This window comes from Adiantum capillus-veneris, chromosome 21 (assembly GCF_014529385.1).
Source record: "Adiantum capillus-veneris isolate H3 chromosome 21, ASM1452938v2, whole genome shotgun sequence".
NCBI lineage: Eukaryota > Viridiplantae > Streptophyta > Polypodiopsida > Polypodiales > Pteridaceae > Adiantum > Adiantum capillus-veneris.
The window spans coordinates 57144801-57156169 of record NC_140951.1 but is presented as its reverse complement, the minus strand read 5'-3'; the positions used below and the strand labels follow the sequence as shown (position 1 = coordinate 57156169).

Genomic DNA, 11369 nt, shown 5'->3' with positions numbered 1-11369 from the left:
CATGCCACGTCAGTGGCGCCGGCTCTACTAAGGGGAGGTGATATTTTTAACAAGCAAGGGAGAGAGGAATAGGGCATCAACGAAAAAAGGCAAGCCAACGAGTGCATGGGGGGAAAAGCCAACAAGAGCTATCATCAGAAAGGCATAGCAAGGAAGCGAAGGAGATGGGGTTACGGGGTGAAGAGCTCGTAAGAGGAGAGAGCTTGGCTAGTCCTCGGCTAGCAACACAAGTCAGTGAAGCAAAGTCTCTCTCTCTCTCTTCCTTTCGACCTTGATTTAACAAAGAAAAGAAATACAAGATCTCTTTTGAGCTAGTTCTCGGCTTGACTTTGGTAAGCAAATCAAGCAAAGGAAAGGAAGAAGCTTGGTCGAAGCTAGCTTGAGAAGGAGGGTATCAAGGCAATCAAGCAAGGTCGAGAAGAAGGCTCTTGAAGCTTGGTCGAGGCAAGCGAAGGAGTAAGTCAAGGCAAACAAGTAAGGGCGAGCTTGGTCGAATCAACCAAGGGAGTAAGTCGAGGCAAATAAGCAAGGGTTAAGGGAATCAGGGCAAGTTGAGTAAAGGAGGAATTGAGATTTGTGAACGGTAGATAAAGTAGTGCAAGCGCACAAAGCATGATAATTAATTACTACTGAAGCTTGATGATTGATGTAGTGAGCAGAGTCGAAGCTTGCAGAATCCATGAGGTAAATGAGGCAGATAAAGCGACAGAAGGGAATCTCATCACCGACATCAGTCCGAAGTTGATTAAGCATTTTCTTAAGTCCAGTTTCGTTAACGGTCCGGTTAATCTTGAAAACGAGAGCTTAAGCTCCTAGTTAGGAGATGATCCAAGTGACGGCGCTGTTAACAGCCCGCCTTGGCAAAGGATTAAGTTGTACTCAGATGTATTAGTCGATTAATTGATGATTACGATGATTTCCAGATTCAGTTACATCTGTTGTTCTTGTTCTCTCTCTTTCACACCTCCCACAGCTAGAGGCCCGGTGCCTGCCCAGCTCACGTAGCGAACACATATCCCCCGACATCCTTGGTAAGCCCGACGCAAAAGGAGCTAGGGTAGGAGGTGAAGATGGAGATGACAGAACAGTTAAAGCAAATTATTGAAGATTTCAATGCCAATGGATTTGATAAAAATCTACCAGTTGCAGATTTGACAAAAATGATGGAATTAGTTCAGGGATGTCTGTAGGAAGTAAAAGCCATGCAGATAAAGAAGCAGATTGATGATGCTGTAGAGCTAGCACTTGATGCTGTTTGGGAGCAGTATTATATTTTTCAAGGATATGATCCAGAAGGTTTTATTGCATGTTATGAAGCTGAGATGAAGAGCCGAAATGTTCCAGAAGATCGGATGATTGCAGCTTTTGAAGAGGCTGTAAACTCGGATTTTAGAAAGCAGGTTCAAGAACTGACAGAAGAATATCCCACACAGTGGGAGTATTTTGCAGAGGAAGTCATTTATGAAAGCTAAAGGATTCTAGATCGGGAAATAAAAGAGATTACTGAACGAAGTAAGGTTGTCTTCAGTAAAGGTGAAGGGGATCAGATGCAGATCCTCAACTATCATGAATTCTGGGAGCATATATCTGCAAGAAATAAAGCCAAAGAAAATGCTAAGCTAGAAGCTATTATTGATGTATGTCTTCTGGAAGACGAGACATTGTTGCATGCAGATGATGATTTCATAGTAGATACTGTTTATGCTTGATTGGGATTGTCTTCTTTCTTCCAAAGCAGATATGACTCTATGGATGCTAAGCATGCAGTCATATCCTCTCAAAGTGACATAAATGAGGAAGCAGGTTTCTCAGAGCCAGTACATGGTTTGCATACAAGCATAGTTTCTAGCAGTGATCAAGAAACATGTTTGTCAGAGTCAATATGTGATGTGGACGCCCATTTGGAGTGCTCTTTGGATGTAGAACATAAAGAGAATACTTATGCAGAATTACATGCAAACGCAATTGTTTTGGATGATGCTATACAAGAGGGTTTCATGTCTATGGATGCATTTCAAGACACTGATGATGATCTAGATGTATTTGATGCTCAACCATATGTATTTGATGTGAACCAAGACAAAGATTATGATTATGGAGATGCATATTCAGAGGGGGTGATGGATGATGATCGGTCTATGACTGCTACTACAGGTTACAGGGTTTGCTATGATGATGCTATGGGAAAAGAAATTGATGCTATCTTTGTAATGCATGCTGAGACTTGTGCTATCTAAGTGGAAAGATATTTGAATGGGAGTGTGAAGCTGCCAGAACAATTTGTGCCTATATATGAAACAAGCCATGAGGTTTCCAGTGATAATACTCAGAAACTAAGTGGTTCTTCCAAGGAGGAAGATATGGAGCTTATGGATCTGCTTGATGATGTGCTAGAGGAATTTTGAGTTCCTTGTGACAAGAGCAGTGAAGAACATCCTTGAACATATGATGAAGAGCTTATGTCTCTTTTGGATGAGGCTCTAGAGGAGTTTGTGCCTACTAGAGAAGACAACCATGTAGCGTTTGTGGTATCAAATGAAGTGATGGAATGCAATGACTCACAAATGTAGATTGATATTTTGGAAACCATAGTGATTGAATTGATTTTGCCTCTGGGTTCTGCTATGAAGGGAATTTGGGACTTTTTGCTCCTATGCTATGAGAAAGTTTGTGGAAATGCAATATACTTGAAATATGACCATTTATTACCTTATGACCTAGGAGGCTATCATGCTAGTTATGATTCTTGGAAGTTACTATATATGCCTTATGACCCAGGAGATTATCATGCTAGATATGATTGCTGTCAGTTACTTTATATGCCATATGATCGAGGCAGTTGTCATGAATACTTGTGGGCTAATTTATGTTTATGATTTATTGAGTGGAAATTCTTGTACTTTTCTTATGATCCTGGAGGATGGTGCAAATTTTTTAAAGGAATGCTCACAGTGGGGCAATTGAATAGTTTCCCGTTTGATCCTGGGGGCTACTAAAGGGCAAAGTTGCCGATTTGAAGAGTACCAGTTATCTGTTGTAGCAGGTTTCATGGTACAAAGTTTTGTTTTCTAGATTATGCCGAGTCAGAATAGGTTTTTTTATGTGGTCAATAAGCTTACATGGTTGGCTTCCAGCTGACTTCTTTGGACAACTGTTGAAGTATCTTTACATCTTTTGAGTTGGTTTTGCTAACAAAACTTGAAGGAAAGGACTTGACGGTCATTCCGTGTGCAGATAGAGTAAGGCATACTTTAGCTTGACAGGGTTCCTTAAATAGAGCTTAATGGTCAAGCCGTGTGCATAAGTAACTGGAGCACTTGAGTCTGGCGGGGTTCACTAAACAAATTATCCATAATTGAATGCTTTGAAGATACGGCAGATACAATTCAGAGATTTTTGATGGACAACTAACTACAAATTAAGCTAGAACATTGATGATAGGGTATAAGCCTTATTTTATTTTTCATATGTTTACCAGTTACGTGAGTTTGATGATGGGAAAGAGCTTAAGGTACCTGTAGCAGATGCAGGTTGAAGTGATATTGGCACAGACCGGACGCTGTGCAGGTTTAGAGGGGGTGAATGTCGTACAGCTCCGCTGCCATGTAGAGAAAAAGAGCAGAGAAATACAATCTAAGCTTCTTTGAAGCCTACACATTAAGTGAGCAGTGATCAGGGCTTTATAACAGGCCAAGCTTAATGATTAATGTATGCCAGATGCGGCTTAGAAGGGCCAACAGATGCCTCAATGATGCCAAAAATGAGTATGCTTGCAGTGAGCACAGATTGGATATTATGACCTAAAACTGCAGTGCTTGAAGTGCTCTACCGGCCTGTCTTTACGGCTCGTCGATTGGAGCCACGGTGAAGAAGTTATGGCACTTTGAAGTTTAAGTCGATTGCAGATCCATACCGGATTGGGCAACTGCAGCTGATGTGACATAATTGAAATGAATGCACGGGCCTGAAGTGCTCAATTCCTGGAGCTTGTCGGTCTTTTCAGATCGGTGATCGGGTTTACGATCGCGAAGATATTGGCCGGTAAATATTCACTGGGGGCCGGTTCCGTACCACTCCAATCAGCTCAGTCAATGAGCTGCAGCTGGGATCTTGGAATGCAATGATTGCAGGGAAATGCCAACATGGTTGCAGCTTGCTAGAGAAAAATGAGTTGCTAGGTAGTGCTTGGCCGATGTGTATACTAAATGCGGTGCCGTTATGAAATCACTCAAGGTTCCTGATGAGCTCTTTGTTCGGAATGTCGTCTCTTGAAATGTTGACTGCGGGATTTGTTCAAGTAATGCTGATAAAATCTTGTGCTTGGAAATGCTTTGCGGACATGCATACCAAGTGAGGTCGCCCAAAGGAAACCAAATTAAGGAGTCCGACTGCCCAACCTCCAAATGGTGCCCAAGGGGCATGGCCGCCCAAAATTAAAAGGGCAGGGCCGTCCAAGGGCCACCCACAAAAACCCATAGTGTGTAAAAAGGAAAAACAAAAACGTGGAGCACCAAGCCACGAGCAGCAGCGAAGACGGGCCTGCGCAGGGAAAGAAAGGCTCGCAGCTTCCACAGATGAGCTCGGACGAGTGCGCGCATGAAGGGAAAGTCGCAGCTCTCGCCGAGGCGTTCAGTTTTGGCACCAGTTGCGCAGATTTTCCCGCTGGTCTGAGGCTCCGCCTGCCACGTCAGTGGCGCCGGCTCTACTAAGGGGAGGTGATATTTTTAAGGGAAAATTACCAAAATACCCTTCCAATTTGCCGAAATTCCCAAAATGCCCCTCGTATTCTCTCAGGATACAATATAGTGCAGAACTGTGCAAAACCGTATAGCAGAATTAAAAAAAGTGAGGAGCAGAGCCAAAGTGCCGCACGAAGTCGAGCTGTTGCATGCAAATCGCAGGTTGAAGTGGCCCCTAATGCTTACTCGCCAACTCTAAGGCAACTAAAACGCAGGAACCCGCAAGCATTCTAAATCTATGTTAATTATTGCTGACGAGACAGGTTCCAGCTTTGGCTCTTGCGTTTTGGTTGCCACAACACAGGCCACTAGCCAGCGGATCTATGGGATAGGTGACAGGTTTCGTTGAGGGCGACAGGTTACAGAAACGATGCCAGCCTTGGGAATTTTCAAAAATTTTAAGGGTATTTAGGGAAATCTTAGGTGTATTTTGTGGGCAGATTGGGAATTTTGAAAATACGAGGGGCATTTTGGGAATTTCATCAAATTAGAGGGGTATTTTGGTAATTTGCCCTATTTTTAACAAGCAAGGGAGAGAGGAATAGGGCATCAACGAAAAAAGGCAAGCCAAAAAGTGCATGGGGGGGGGGAAAAGCCAACAAGGGCTATCATCAGAAATGCATAGCAAGGAAGCGAAGGAGATGTAGTTACGGGGTGAAGAGCTCAGAAGAGGAGAGAGCTTGGCTAGTCCTCGGCTAGCAACACAAGTCAGTGAAGCAAAGTCTCTCTCTCTCTCTCTCTCTCTCTCTCTCTCTCTCTCTCTCTCTCTCTCCCTTTCGACCTTGATTTAACGAAGAAAAGAAAGACAAGATCTCTTTCGAGCTTGACTTCGGTAAGCAAATCAAGCAAAGGAAAGGAAGAAGCTTGGTTGAAGCTAGCTTGAGAAGGAGGGTGTCAAGGAAATCAAGCAAGGTCGAGAAGAAGGATCTTGAAGCTTGGTCGAGGCAAGCGAAGGAGTAAGTCAAGGCAAACAAGTAAGGGCGAGCTTGGTCGAATCAACCAAGGGAGTAAGTCGAGGCAAATAAGCAAGGGTTAAGGGAATCAGGGAAAGTTAGGTAAAGGAGGAATTGAGGCTCGTGAACGGTAGATAAGGCAGTGCAAGCGCGCAAAGCATGATAATTAATAACTACTGAAGCTTGATGATTGATGTAGTGAGCAGAGTCGAAGCTTGTAGAATCCATGAAGTAAATAAGGCAGATAAAGCGATAGAAGGGAATCTCATCATCGACATCAGTCCGAAGTTGATTAAGCATTTTCTTAAGTCTGGTGTCGTTAACGGTCTGGTTAATCTTGTAAACGGGAGCTTAAGCTCCTAGTTAGGAGATGATCCAAGTGACGACGCTGTTAACAGCCCGCCTTGGCTAAGGATTAAGTTGTACTCAGATGTATTAATCGATTAATTGATGATTACGGTGATTCTTAGATTTAGTTACATATGTTGTTCTTGTTCTCTCTCTTTCACACCTCCCATAGCCAAAGGCCCGGTGCCTGCCCGGTTCACATAGCGAGCACATATCCCCCGACAACAAGATCCCCTTTTCTTACATCAATTTGAGGCCTAAAGGCCTCTTGTGGCCTTGCACTTTGAGGACCAACATAGTGATCATTCAATTCTTCATATCCTTGAAACTCATCTCTGTCTTCCTCTATCTCTTGCATTCGATGACTCCCTATAGTCTTTGGCCAAAATGTTGTATATTCACCAATGTGTTTATTGGTTGGTTGTTCAAGCTCATTGATTTTGTTTTGCCAATAAGTGATAACAGGATCCATGTATTTTGTGGAGTCATGGTCCTTTCCCTTTAATAGAGAACATCTTTTCCAAAATTCAAGATATGACTTAATCCCTTGAATAACAAGCGGACTATCTCTCACATAGTCTGCTATAGGTACCACATCTGGACAGCCTGTTGGTAATTTTGGTTTTCCTTGGTCATCTTTTTTCCACAACTCAATTCCCGACTCATTTGGCATCCAATCGGGTGATTTGGGATGAATTTTGTACTGCATTACTGGGACTTCACCTTGCATATAGAAACGAAATTGAAGTGGCTTAGAGTGTGTGACTAGAGAATCTTGTCCGTCACACATGTACCCTTGCACAAAGGATTTAAAGTCGGGAACTTGTGTCATCAAAAATGGTGCTGGAGCTGAGCTTTCACATTTTTGAAAATGTTCCATCAGATGTGGAAAAGTGAATGGCATTCCTGTTTGCAATCTTTCTGAGAACCTACTAAACATTGCATCTATGTCTTCATGTGTATGACCCACCATTAAGAATCCCAAATGCACGGTTTTGAAAACTCCTTTTGCTACTAACAAGGATAAGTATGCAAACAAATATTGATTTTTATTCTCTCCTGCACAATTATCTATCTGTAGCAAAAGATTCTCAGACAATTTTTGAAATACAGGAGTGGATATGGTATCCACAACACATTGAGAGGAAGTTGATTGTATGTGTACAATCTCTTCATTACATCCTTGGATGGCCAACGGTGGTGTCATTGTTGATGCATTCCTCTCACGCTCTTGCTTCATTTTTTTTTGGAGGTCTAGAGCTCTCCTTGAGTTCAATGCATTGAATAACGTTACATTGCTGCGTAGCATACCATCATGGCATAAATCTCCTAGTCCATGGTTTTCTGTTCTTTCCAGATTCTGTAAGCATAATGCAAGGGAACCAATTGTAGCATTGGGATGTGAAGGCCATAGACCATTAAGTGAGAGGTGACCATACATTCCATGAGCATGTCCATGTGTTATCATACCTGTTAATGATACTTGCAATTGATATGCATTCGCATAATCTTTTGAGTTCACATGCAACCTAGGTATTGCTGTCTTTTTTTAATCCATTTTATCATGTATAATGCATAAATACTTATCCTTTTGCAACTGGGAGAACTTACGCCAGGTGTAGTACACATTCCTACAACTTTGTTGTTGCAACATGTGAATTCGACGTTCATCCTTCAAATGTGCAATCATTTCATCATCCTTTGTTGACTCTAGTTGAAACTTTATCCGACTACACACAACACATTTGGAGAACTCACTTGTTTTTGACAATGTCATATTAGAAAACTCTGTATTCCAACTCCTATTGAATGTCGTGCTAGACATTGGCTTGAGACTCATACTGTCAAGTGTTTTATAGACATCATGTAAAATGTCTACTTGCTTGTATGTTTTTGGTATTGCAAGAAAAGTTTCCCTAGTACCATCTTCCATGGTTCTACTCTTATGTGGCATTTTCTCCGAGTTTTCATCAACAAAATAGCGCATCAATGCCCTTCCCATTTCTGTATGGTCTCTTCCTTTTCTCATGACACCATCATTACCATGCACTGAGCATCTAACCCCATTCTCAAAATGTTCATGGTAACGATAAAATGAAGTTTTTGGAATGCCATGAATTTCGTACCAAGCTCTACTGCAAACCTCACTGCCATTAAAAGAAAACACATAGCATGTCTCTGTAGTTGTTTTGTTCTCACGCCATGCAATCAACATTGTATCATACACATAGTTTGTTCTATTTTGCAAACTCTATCCCCAAAATTCATTGCGCATAGCCATGACCTTATCTCGATTGGCATATTGACAACACCTTTTGGAACAACAATCTATGGTTGAAACAAGCCGGACAGATGCTAGAGATGCTTGATTGGATATCTTAGAAGCTTTCACTGACATTTTTGGCTTCCTATTTACAAAGAAATATTTCCGATTTTTTGAAATAGGCTCTACCAAATAAGCTGATTCAATGCATGTGTCTTGTAACGCATGCATAGCATGTAGATCCTCATAGCATGACAATTCTTTTCCATCCATAGTTGTCACTCTCTTGATAGGCCAACAAACTAGATTCATGCTGCATACACTAGATTCTGCAGAAATAGTAGCCTCATCTGCATAGGATGTTTCGATACCAATACCAATGCTATCTTCACCTAGCTCACCAAAGTTTACAGAGTCAAACGGACACACATACATGACAACCCCTTCGGCTACTACATGTGTTTTGCTTTCATCCCAAAGTTGAACCCTCTGATCCTTCCTCCGTGGGGGCACCAAATGAAGAGAGCAAAGCGAACCCCGAACCCCGACGGCCTCTAAAACACCGGGGACCAAATGGCATGCCTCGAGCCTGTCATGGTAAAGCAAACAAGGGGCACCACCTAGCTTCAGCGGCTAGGACGCAAACAACACACCACCATAACAAAGTTTTCATCCAAGAGAGATGGATGTTTGGGAGTAATGATGAAGAGGAAGGGAAATGAGATCAAGTGAGTGAGAGAGAGAGAGAGAGAGAGAGAGAGAGAGAGAGAGAGAGAGAGAGAGGGAGGGAGGGGGTATTGCGGCTTAGTACTTAGGCACCACAGAAGGATGGCGAATCCGCACACCCTTCACACATACACAAGCTCACTCCAAACACAAGACTAGGTGACGATTCCACACACCTCACATGGGCAAAACATTGCAGGAAAACATACTCACAAAACCTCAAACTTTATTTAGGCAATAAGGCAATGAAATGGGGAGCATAGGGTAGGGGAATGAGAAGGGAGAGAGTGGTAGAGCACATGGCGGATAGGTGGGAGTTGATGGCAAAGACTCGCACGAGGGTTATGGCCATCATCCTTCATTTAGCTGCCCTTCATCTTCCATAGCCCAAGGGTGTAGAGGTCATGCTCAAGACGAGCATGGTGATTGTGGTGATGGTGATGGTGTGGGTGTGTGTGTGTGCACTAGGCACACACAATGCATAGTGTATTCTTTGGTGATGTTGTGTGTGTTTTTTTTGTCATGGTGAGCTCTCATGGCCTCCTTATATAGGGAAGGAGGAGAGGATTTAGCAATATTTCTAATTGAAGTGAGTGTCCCACTCTAGTGACTAGGAAAATGGGGTGCATGTGGCTGTGGCTCCCATCTTGTCTCCTCATTATTTAAAATACCAGAGTCAATAGAGAGAGAAGAAGAGAGAATGTGGGTAGGATGTAGAGGATAGGAAATATTTACAGTAGTCTAGCTTTGGCTAGACATAAGCTTATTAGGGAGAGAAGAGGGAGGTAAGAAAATTATAAGAGAGGTTGTCGAAGGTGGATATTTGTTGATGAGGATGGCTCCTCCAAAAATGGTGATAGAATCACTCTATACTTGCCAAGACCTCATTAAAAGAGCCTTGTCTCTTGTAATCATTCTTGAAGACTTGTAGAACCATAGCCATTCTAGAGGGAAGAAAACTAGGGATGGCCTGTGCCATCATTATATGAGAAAACTGGGGTCCACTACAAAAATCATAGCTCCGCATTTATAATTCTAAAAATTTTGAAAAAAATTGAGCTAAAAGTTGAAATCACGAGCTACATCTTTCATGTTGAACGCTCCTTCAGATTCGGGGTTCTTCTTTACTTCAAAAATTCAGCCAAATAATGTATTATTTGTGGCTGCAAAAGTCTTTTGGTGGTCCCCTTTGAGTGGACTTCTCTCTTGCCTTCAAGTGTAAGCTCCTTCATGTGTATAAAAACATGACCTAGAGTTTTGAAAAGATTGGCAATCATCTAGATGGAGGTATTATTGAAATTTGAAAGTGGGGTTGAGGTTTGAAAATGAAAACTAGTGAATAAAATATTTGGTAGGGTGGAATAATATACATACATGAAAAATATATTAGAAAATACTAAAATATATAATGTAATTTATATATATTTAATATTTAAGGTCAAAAGAGAGATCAACAAAGAAAGCTTACTTATTTATGCTACATCGGGATTGATTAGCATAAGTCTTATTTATTTAATAAAGGCTAAAACGTTTGTGAAAAAGGAAGAAAAAATCAAAAGTAACTTATATAATGGGAAATATTTTGGTAAAAGGGCAAAAATATATGGGGGGGTTCTCATGCATAGAAAAGATTGCCTCATTAGCCCTCCCCCTAAGGCTAGAGTCATTCATGTCTCTAGCTCTGTTTCTTCTTCCGCTTAGCTGTAGGATCCGATATCAAGTTGCCTTCTGAATTAGCCATTCCATTTGGCCATTGGTGAGATTTCTGGGATATTCATGAATCTGTAACAGGTCCGGTTGATAGCTTGTTCGTTAAAATAGTGTCGGTTGATTAAAGGGGAAGCCCATGGCTTCCAGAACTTTGTGCCAATGTCCTCCTGGATCCCAAGTGAAAAATAGGATCATTGTCTGCAGTGTCCGAACAATAAAATTTGCATTCCAAATTGGACCAAATTTGTAACCACCAGTAGCGAGAGGGGAAATGAGCATCTTGGCTCCTGCAAAGACAGAACTGAAAATTATGATCCCCAAGAGTGTGCCAAGAATCCACCATATATGGCCGCCTTGTTGGTGTGGTGAGCTCCTGTTGTTTTAAGAATCCTGATTACTGCCATGATTGGAAAAAACTGCAAGAATATCATGCTTCTTTTGGGTGTGCTGAAACATGTCAGCTTCCTTTACTGATGCTAATAGCAAGCCACCTACCTTGCGGCTTAAATACAAGCGTAATCCACTTACCTTTCTCCAAAGAGAGGATGCACTATTTGTAAAAAATTGTACCAAATTGCAAAGGAGGTCTTCATTCTTGCATTCTATCAGGTTTTTTTCTATCCATGGCTC

At 41.8% G+C, this 11369-nt stretch overlaps 1 pseudogene; it reads left to right on the top strand.

Moving 5' to 3' along the window:
* The first annotated feature begins 1748 nt into the window (after positions 1–1748).
* On the top strand, positions 1749–2544 carry LOC147430993 (uncharacterized; annotated as a pseudogene).
* Positions 2545–11369: the final 8825 nt, after the last annotated feature.